General features: G+C 34.7%; 1 pseudogene; it reads left to right on the top strand.

Moving 5' to 3' along the window:
* Positions 1 to 1197: 1197 nt before the first annotated feature.
* Positions 1198 to 10988, top strand: part of LOC141398192 (polyamine deacetylase HDAC10-like) — a 188356-nt pseudogene continuing 178565 nt past the window's right edge.

The raw sequence follows: 10988 nt of genomic DNA, 5'->3' as shown, positions 1-10988 counted from the left end.
CTCTTTGAGATTTGCATTCTCTCTTTTTAAGTTTTTAATTGTTTTTGTATTTTTCTTTACCCCTTTTAAAATGTCATCATATTGAGATGACATAAAACTCATAGTTTTTTTAAGGTCTCTCATTTCCGTGAGAATAGCCTTTATATCTGCATTGTCATTATTACTCGGAGCGCAGTATTGACACTTGAAAGGGAGAGATCTATCTTTCCATAGTTTCTCAAACTCCACTTTATTTAACTCAGTGCACTGAGAGTGGATAATTTTTTTGCATACATCGCATTGTAAAGAGTCGTCGTTTTCCAACACTTCAGTTTTACAGTGCAAACACATTTCTTTTTTCTTTTTACTTAGAAGACTTTTTCTTTGTTTTCCAGCCATATTTCAACAAACACAAATAAAATCACTGTCTCTGATGATATTTCTGTTATGTTTTAAATAATCGCTCAATGTTTACGTCTAGAAAAGTTATTTTTTTTAAGAGAGCACAAACAATTCACTGAAATGACGTCTATTCCGTATCAGGGTTGCCAGACATTGCCAGATCCCGTACAACAGTAAATCTGACGCCATTGCGCACCCATATTTTCTAGCCATGAACGAGGTAATTCGTGACCATATGATATGGCATTAGAACAATTACCCAGTATTAAAGTAATACATTTTAGTTGCACTTTCGTGTGTGCGCATGTCGGTATTCTCGCACATACACATATTCGTTTATATTAGGGCAGCCCAAAAAAACGACAAAAATTTTGGTAAAGTTTTTCATCGATTGGACCATAAATGCGGCTTTTGGAGAATTTTCGCGAAAACTCACCTGTGGTCCCATACAAATTACTATGGAAACAAAGATAGCTCCGATGACACGCGTTAACGTTAACCGATCGTCATAAAACTTCATATACAAGGTTTTTGGTTCAAATGGAAAAAAAATTAAAAAATGTTTGTCGTTTTTTTGGGTTGCCCTACTGTACATATGGTCGCGTATACGAGATATCGTTAAAATAAATAGCTTACAACACTTTTATTGATCATGATTGAGTTGTCATATTTTATAGCCACAAATGACTACTTTGCGATGACGATCATTATCATGGTCAACAACAAGCTGCACGACTCCTTGGCAAGTTGATGCCACCACAACATGAAACGTGCCCATGTGGCATATGTGAATCTACTGCTGGTCACTGCTTAAAAATGAAGGATCATTTGCAAAATGACTTTATTGGTGAGTGAGCATCGTGCACATTCACTGCGGCATTCTCAACAATCACTCCAAACCCTTCAAAAGCGAACAAACAGAGGAACAATTTCAGATGTTTTTAAGAAGCGACTATACCAGTGAGCTCAAAGGAGACCACCACCTGTAAGTGTTTTAAATTTTTATATTCATTTCATTTAAGTGGAAACAAATAAAGACATCAGAGTTAGGTAGGTGTAAGTGGAACAGCACAATGCAAGACCATTTTGGCATGACTGTCTGCTAATGCACAATGTTCCCAGGTGATAATATGGCCACCATTTCTGTAATGGTAAGTAATTGTTGTTGTTTGTTGCTAAAGAATAAGGGTAATCATTTTAAGGTATTCTACCATGAGTATTCAATATGAAATTCGACCACTGGACACAATAAAGAAGGGTTTGATGGCAAAATTAGGTATACTTTGGAAACAAAAGATATGTTAAAGAATTGGTGACTGAAAGCCTTTAGTATTTCTACACTCAAAAAAATAATAAGTAGAAGAATTATTACCCTCACGCAGAATATATATTAGAAATATGTTTGGATTCAAACAAATATTTGTTTGGGACTGGTTGCAAACAAAAATATGTTTGGATCCAAACATTATTTGTTTGTGTCCAAACAAATATATGTATGCAACATTTTGTAACATATCTCAATTTTATTTGATTGGGTAGAAACATATTTTTTATGTTAGAACATATTTTTTATGAGTGGAGAGAGGATTTTTGTCAAAGAGAGTAACAACGGGGCTCTCGCGGATGCGGAATGCTGTTTTATAATAAAGAGCTGAGTGTATGCGATAGGCGGATGGTGTTTACTGAGAGCAAGTGAGCGTAAGTTTCAATATAAAATGCATTGCAATTTATGCTCACTTGCTTTCAGTAAGCGCCCGCCGCCTATCGCTGGTGTAATAGGCGACGCAGAAGCTTTAGTGGTGTATATGCGGCCAAACACGAGTGTTTAATGCTTTGTTGTTGTTAACCAAAGTAGCAAGCGAAGAGGTAAAGAAAAAAAATGGTATTAATTATTTTGTTCTTTTTTCTTCAGTTTCTGAATACAATCATCGAGTAAAGACTGTAAAGTGAGTGAATAGATCAGTGTGTTGCGTTTTCTTAAAGAAATGGTGATTTTTAGTAAATTAAATGCCCAATATATTTTATATTTGGAAATTTTATAATTGATTAAAAAAGGCGACAAGGAAGAAATCGCATTTAATATTGGTGCATGTGTTTGTTTTTTTCCGCTTTTGGGTTTGTATTTGTTTGCACCTAAACAAATTTTATTTTGCACCCAAAAATATAATTTGTTTGCACCCAAACATGTAATTTGTTTGGCTTTTCCTTCGTCTGCACTGTAAACACTGAAGTTTTCAAAGAGGAGTTATCTCAGTAGGGTTATCTGGGAAATTATTGAACATAACGATTTGAAAACTGTTAAATTATTGAACATGTTTTGAAATTATAAACTTTAACCAATAATATTATGAGGGCGGATACAAAGTTTGATGGGATCTCTTTTTCTACTCCTAAAAGAATCCGAAACGGAAAACAGTTCTAAAAATTTTTTAAATGATAGATTTTGAGTTTCTTTAATTATTTTCATTTCGGTACGCCGAAGCTTAATCCAGTTTATGGGTTATAATTTTTCTTATAATTGGTATGTCATAATCATGCATTATTATAATTAGATAGTGCAATTCATAATATGCCAGTGAAACTAAAATTTTTTTCCGCCAATTCAATTTGTAAAATTTTATAAAAACTTTTTTTTTATTTTTGTACTAAATTAAAAGATAGCCGACAAAACTTTTAATAAACCTCAAAATATACGTTTCGCAAACAGCAGAAAAGTGCTTATTAACCTTGCCAACAAAAAGAATCATTTTGGTAGTCGGACAACAAACAAAACTGACAATAATAACACCATATCCTTTGGTTGCCTATCATTATGGCCAGACACCATTCCATTCCGATTACGGAAAGGTATCTCATCAACAACTTTTATTGTTTGGAATATACATGGGGTAAATTGAAGTGTTTTTTCTGCATTGTTTCAATGCATTCGGTTTTAGGTTTTTGCCTGTGATTGCCGGCAATTAATTTTGTTTTCACTTATTCCTTCTCTGCGACTATATCATCCATTTAATTTTCAGCCAACAGAAGAAACACGCAAGTTGTTATGCACGTATTAAGACATTCATATAAGGTGCGGGAATAATGATTTTAGTTTAGGTTAACGATGAAAAGGATGACCAGGAAGTTAGAGAGTCCAAACTACATCTTACAGGATTCAAAAATTCTTATTTTAATCAATAATTCTTTAATTTAATCTGTCTTAATCTGTCTTATTGTGTTGGACGGAAAAGTAGTAGTGAAGTAGTGATTTTATGAAAAACAAACATTACTCTCTATAATAGAGAGTAATATGATAACATCGGGAGGTACTGTTATATGGGGGCTATACCAAAACATGGACCCATGTTGGCAATTCTTGGTGGAGAAGTTTTGTGACCGCTGAGAACATCTAATGTTCAATTGCAGATAGTTCGGTTAACCAATGTAGCTAAACTCTTCAAAACACCTAAAATCTGGAGATATCTTTACATGGGGGCTATACCAAAACATGGATCTATGTCGAATATTTTTGGTGGAGAAGTTGTGATACAAGTGGGAACTTCAAATGTTAAATTACTGATGGTTCGGTCAAAAAATGTAGCTAAAATGATCAAAACATCGAAAATCGTGAGGTACCGTTATTTAGCTATACAAAAACATGGACCTATATTGACAATTTTTGATCTAGAAATTTTGTGCCACAGAAACCTCAGATGTAAAATTACAGATAGTTCGGCCAAAAAATATAGCTAAAATTATCAAAACACCGAAAATCGTGAGGTACCTTTATATGGCTCTATACCAAAACGTGGGTTGATATATCCCATCTTCAAACTTGGCCTGCCTAGGCAAAAAAGACTCTTTGGTGCAAAAATATAGCGTTCTAGCTCAATTATTAGCTAAATCGACAAAGATTTTTATCCTGATAAAAATACAAATATACATTAGAGTGGTTTTAAAAAATTGATGCCCCAGAGGCACGTGTTAACTATTCCAATTGTACTCCAACTATGAAAATCATAAAATTTAACAAAACTAAACACTTTTGAGGGGTGCCACCTAAAAAATCCGACATCGATTTTTATGTTTAAAAATATTTTCAATATGTTTACAAACATTGATTTTACTACGCTGATTTTTCAAATTTATTCGCCCTTTCATAAATATTCTGCGCAAAAACAAATTACAATTTTGAAACTTAAAAAAAATAGTTTTAGCCAAAAAATCCTGTTTGAAACCGCGTCCTTGAAAAACGTCACAAAGTGTTACCGAGACTCAGCTTAAAAACATATGAACCGGATGAAATATAACTCGTACATATAACAGAGAAATTCTAAAATGTGTTTAGGGAGTTCTCAGAATTCCGTGACCTTGTTTTGACGTATTAGTCTGCAGGTAAAAATATCGAGGCTATTTTATATTTACCTCAAGATTATGGTTGTTCCGAATAAATGCTTACATTTTTCTTATAAATTTGATTGTATTAAAAGTGCCTGAATTATGGTCTAAAATAGCCCATTTTGGAAATGGATCTTATTTTGGCATTTATTCCCTTTTTATTTATCGCGGTATTTTAGTTTGTCACCGTAGGATTTAGAGCTATTGGACCATTTTTCCACCAGGTGTACCTTCGCTAAAAAATTCAAAACGTTTTTAGACAGCCCTCAAACTGATCGTAAGCGAAATGTTGAAGTTTTGTGAGGGAGGTGTCCGAAGTAAGTTATCGTGATCGCCAGTCATTTTATTTGATGCTGACCGAGGTTGTTACATCTTTTGGTCGGTCCACTGTCTCCGGAAGTATGGACTGGTCCCCCGAAAACAACTGTGCCGTCGTAAGAAGAAATTTTATGCTGGTGGTACCGAGGGAGTAGACTTATGTGGCCCATCTTCGAACTAGTCCAAGTTATGTGTAATTATTAAGAAATATTACGATACGCAAAGTGTGGACCTACCGGATTTAAAAGTTATCGTACGTACCAAGCACTAGATATGGTGGCCGTAGGGGTTTTTAACAACTTTCGGGTCGTTTTATTTGGGAAGTATGGACCTGAAGAAAGATGTGTTTGCAAAAAAACCAACAAAATCAATGCGATTCGAGAGCAGGTAATTGCTTTTTCCGAAATTTTGTGTAGAAGGTACCCGAAAGAGTAGACCTATACTGCCAACTTTCAAGTTGATCTAAGTTTGTACAAAACATTACGAACTTACAAATTTTCAACCGAATCGGTTGATCCGTTCGTGTGTTATCGTGCGCTCGAGCCAGACAGACGGAAACGGATTTCGTCCAAAAATACTTGGGATCTAAACCCTTTCTGGTCGAATGAAATTATATATACCTTCTTTTGCCTAAAGACTGAGGGTATAAAAAAGCTTTATGTTCGTCCGGACCGGAGTTCTTACATCCTCCACCATGAATTTTATTGAAGTAAAATGGAATAATTACCTTCCTTTTGTCTATGAAAGTACTAAGCCCATTTGTCAATTCAAGACTTATTCGTAGGAGGAGTAGACCTCGATGTTTTCAGTCCAGTAAGAATTCGAAATACTAAATGCAGGCTACTTTTCAAAAAAAAGTGTCAAGTTATACTATCCCCAAATCATTATTATCTTTTATTGATTTCTCGTTGAGGTCGAGCTTAATGACCGATGATGTTTTTGCAAGTGAAAAAAGAAAGCCGAAGATTCGAACCCACACAACCACCATTATGCCGTTGGTAGCAGCTCATCAGACATATCGGCAGTGGAATGGCTTCTCTGTCATCGAACTTTTCTTCTTTCAAATGCCATTTCTTTTTACAGAGATGGATATTTGTCCATTCAATATGTATGGTTTCCATGACAAACGCTTAGCGGAGCCTTTGGATGTTATGATTTTTGCTCTGAACGCTAACACGCCGTGATAACACTTTTTTCACATCGACATTTTATCACAATTAGGAATTTAAATTCCTCTGTTTTGCTGTAGATTACACTGGTCAACAGGACTTTTGTTTCAAGCGAAGTTGCAGTTGTTTCTAGATGAAATCGGCGAGTAATTTTCAAATCCGGTCCCGGTTTTTCTCCATCAGCTCTTGTTTTTGAGATATAGCTCAAAATCGGTTTTTACGAGTTTAACCCAGACTTTCGTTATTTTCGATTACAAACAAATATTTTTTTGTGGATTTTTCGACATTAATATATTAAGGAGATGTTGTACGCTCGATACAAATCGTTTTTGAAGTAGTTATGGTGAGCATATATCAAAAAAATATAGAAAATATATGACGGACCTTGTAAAAAGTGCATATTTTGAGTACTTTAAGCTGTAATTACGTCATCGGGGGAAGTCATAGGATCTTCATATGGTACTCCGGATATGCTTACCGTGTCTACTATATAGTCCAGTATTCAAATTTATAATATAAAGTTCATAGCGCCCATGATTCGGCCATAACCTAAAAATCGCCATGAAGACTGATAAAGGGAAATAATTTACCAGTGATATCATTACCACATAAGCCATTTACTCTTCAATGACAGTCTTCATGATGATTTTTAGGTTATGGCCGAATCATGGGCGCTATGAACTTTATATTATAAATTTGAATACTGGACTATATAGTAGACACCCTAAGCATATCCGCATTGCCATATGAAGATCCTATGACTTCCCCCGATGACGTAATTACAGCTTAAAATACTCAAAATAAGCAATTTTTACAAGGTCCGTCGTATATTTTCTATATTTTTTTATATATACTCACCATATCTATTTCAAAAACGATTTGTATCGAGCGTACAACATCTCCTTAATATATTAATGTCAAAAAACCCACAAAAAATATTTGTTTGTATCCAAAAATAACGAAAGTCTGGGTTAAACTCGTAAAAACCGATTTTGAGCTATATTTCAAACACAAGAGCTGATGGAGAAAAACCGGGACCGGATTTGAAAATAACTCGCCGATTTCATATAGAAACAGCTGCAACTTCGTCTGAAACATTCAACTTTTTCAATTTTGTTGAGCAGTGTTATCAATTCAAACTAAACAAGACCGATCTTACTAATTGGCGTCAACGTGCATATCATTACAGAGGATAGTTTTCATTAACTTACTTTGTTGCTGTAATCGCTATTGAAATGTAATTTATTTTATGATGATTACCACCAAAATATGGACCAACTTGGAGAAAATCTTGAAATCAAAAAAATTCGGTTCGTCATTAATAAATTTTTCAAAATTAATGTTGAAAAAATTTTTATGACTTACATTAACATAAAAAACTGCTTAAACACACACGGTGCTCATGAAGCAACTTTAAATGGAATGTGAGTTTTTGAGGATTCTGAAACTACAATGTTCATAGATGAGAAAAATCAAAAAACCAAAAAAAAAAATCCGGAGCGTTTTTTAAATAAAACGCGATTCAAGTTGACATTTTTAGGGTTTTTTAGGTTTTCACGATTTTGCTGCAAGTCCTATCGAAATGGGACAAAAGAAAATGTTGTAGCTATGAAAATTCTCTACAAGATTGAACTTAATGATAATTTCGTAGGTTTTAACGTTATGGAGATATAGAAGTTCAAATTGCGATTATGTATTGACTGTATCGCTACCTTATAAAACAATGTCATACATGGTGCGTCTTAACTAACTTACGCTTACACCTGGGAAGTTTTTGCGGATTTTGAAACAGCAATGTTTTTAGGTGAAAAAAAATCCAAAAAAAGGAAAAAATCGCTAGAGGGATTTTTAAATAAATTGCGGACAAAGTTCACATTTTTAGGTTTTTTTTTAGGTTTTCACAATTTTGCTTGGAAACCTCAAGTCCTTTCACTGTTGTAGCAGTGAAAATTCTGTACAAGATTGATTTTTTTTTTTTTTTTTTTTTTTTTTTTTTTTTATCGATCGTTCCCAACGCCACGCTTTCCCGCCCCTGCCGACCGAGAGGGCCACCTCCCCTTAACGTAGGGAGCGCGTACACCTCATATTCCGGAATATGGGGGGTTAGTAGACTAGGGAAAACCAGCTACAGCAAAACAACAGCCGGTTATAAAATTACATTTTAAAGACAAACACATCAAAAAATAAACAGGTCTAATCTAACATATTGTCTGGCAACTGTTACAACAATACTAAGAACGTAAGATAAAGTTTTTTATGACATGCAGAGGTTCGGATAAAGAAATCCTATTATATAACTTGTTATATTCATCACATAAAGATCGGAGTGGATTACTTATTTCATAATTAGATTTCGCTAACGTTAATTTTAGTGGTATGTAGTTTCGAGTACTACGTAAAGGTACATTAAAATTTATTTCGCCAATTAAAAACTGTGATTCAATTTGTCCACGCAAGAGTTTAATAATGAATACAGATCTGAGCATTAAACGTCTTTTCTCCAATGTTGGAAGGTCAATTAACTTTAGACGGTTTTCGTATGGTGGAGGAGATTCAGTTGAGCTCCACCCTAAAGCTCTAAGAGCAAACAAAAGAAATTGAACCTGTACTGATTCTATCTTATCAGAATCACATTTGTAAAAAGGACTCCAAAGTACACAACCGTATTCTAATGTTGGTCGAACAAGGCTAATGAACAAGCGTTTGGTCACGTATGGATCGTCAAATTCCTTAGACCAGCGTTTTATAAAGCCCAGCAATGACTTGGCTTTATTAACACAAGACTCTATATGTAAGTTGATCTGCATAATATTTTCGTAGGTTTTATTGGTATTGAGATATAGAAGTTCAGATCAATCATTTAGACTTTTTTCTGAAGTCTTCAGGATTTTGCTTGAAAACCGCATGTCCTATCGGAATGGGAAAATTCTCTGCAAGATTGGCCTTCGTATCTTTTTCCTAGGTTGCACCATTTGTAAGGTATATAAGTAGAGAATTTTCATAACTACAACATTTTCTTTTGTCCTATTTCGATAGGATTAGCGGTTTCCAAGCCAAATCGTGAAAACCTAAAAAACCCTTAAAAATTCCGACTTGAATCGCGATTTATTTTTAAAGAGCTCCGACGATTTTTTTTTTTGTTTTTTTTTATTTTTCTCATCTATGAACATTGTTGTTTCAGAATCCGCAGAAACTTCCCAGGTGTAAGCACCGTGCGCATATTTTTGGATTCTTGTGGGCTGTGGCACAGAAAACGAACAGGGAAGTCATTGCCAAAAAATGCCATCATAAATGACGAGACTGCGGGATGTGTCTTCTCCTTTGGTTTTGGTTCACATATATTTTGATTTTAACCGTCTGCATGTGGGGACCATTTGAACAAGAGGACAAGCCACAAAGGACATCTTAACCAGATTATGTTGTTTCTGGTTTGCCTGAATTGTTTCTTTTGTGTTTTTTTCGCCGTCGCAGTTTTGCAGGCGCAAAGTGTTATAATGTCTAAACAAGACCAACAACATGAAACATGTTCTTTGTTACTGTAGCTGCTGCTGTTATTGTTGTTCGGTTGGTTGTTTGTTCGGCAGTTATTTATTTTTTCTGTTTTCAACAAAAACAATCGAGCGCCTGCGGCAAGAAAATCGGTGGCATGTGTAATTTTTAGCGCGTTTAATTAACTTTTCAATTAATAAAAACATTACGAGTATCTCATGTTATGCCTACAAACATACACAGAAACCCAATTGGCGGCAAAAAAATATATTTTTACAGACAAAATTAGGTGGGATGATTTACAAGTTTTGGAAAAATATATGGAAGTTCTCTAGATGTAAAAATAATAATATCGAAACCATAATACTTATTCGTGTTTCGTATACGTGCGGAATGGTAGATACCAAGCAACGGTTCTGAAGCGGTTTGTAATAACCAGACCTATTTGGTCTCTCGTCCATATCACCATAGAAAATACCAACCTTAAAGTTTCTTCTTCTGACATTCGTTAAAGGCAGTGACAGAAAATGTACCTTTCCTTAAACTGAATAATAAAGGCTTGGCTGTATATAATTCGCATATGAATTTTCCAAATAATTTTTGCATAAATGTTGCTTTAAACAACTCTCGTGGAAATTAATATTTCGACTAATACTCCGTTCAAAAGAGCTCATATGGGGCGTCCCCATAGTTCTTTCCAAAACATGGATCAAGATTTACAATTTTCCAAATCGAACTTTTGAACTCCTGGTCATTCACAATATTAAATTGCATCAATCTCGGTTCGAATATGTGACAAAAACAATCGAAATACATAAATTTGGACAATACCGCCTAGATTTAAACTTGGATACCCAGCAAACCAATCGTACCGACATCTTAACGAAATCGGAACCAAATTCGGACGATACGTCCGATGTCTGATCCGAAATCGTAACGATATCTTAACGAAAGTTGTATGAAGTGGTTGACATAATTTCAAAACGAAATGTCGGAGCGACATCGTATCGATTTCGATCCGATTTCGTAACGAAATCTGAAGAATATCCGGTAGGAAAATGTGACTAAAATCGTCAAAAAAAAAAAATGGTGGCTACGCTTATATGAGGTCATACCAAAACGAGAACTTATACTATCTGATGTTTTGCAATGGATTTTTTGTACCTGTGAAAATGCTTTGTACCTTCAGCGAAGACTAAATACCAAACTTCAGTTATTCCGGTTGAATAATTTGCCTAAAACCTTTAAAACATC

This window comes from Musca autumnalis, unplaced genomic scaffold, assembly GCF_047663935.1.
Source record: "Musca autumnalis isolate F117 unplaced genomic scaffold, ASM4766393v1 scaffold_3, whole genome shotgun sequence".
In the NCBI taxonomy this organism is placed as follows: Eukaryota; Metazoa; Arthropoda; class Insecta; order Diptera; family Muscidae; genus Musca; species Musca autumnalis.
The sequence above is the reverse complement of the archived record's forward strand: the minus strand, read 5'-3'. Positions and strand labels throughout refer to the sequence as shown.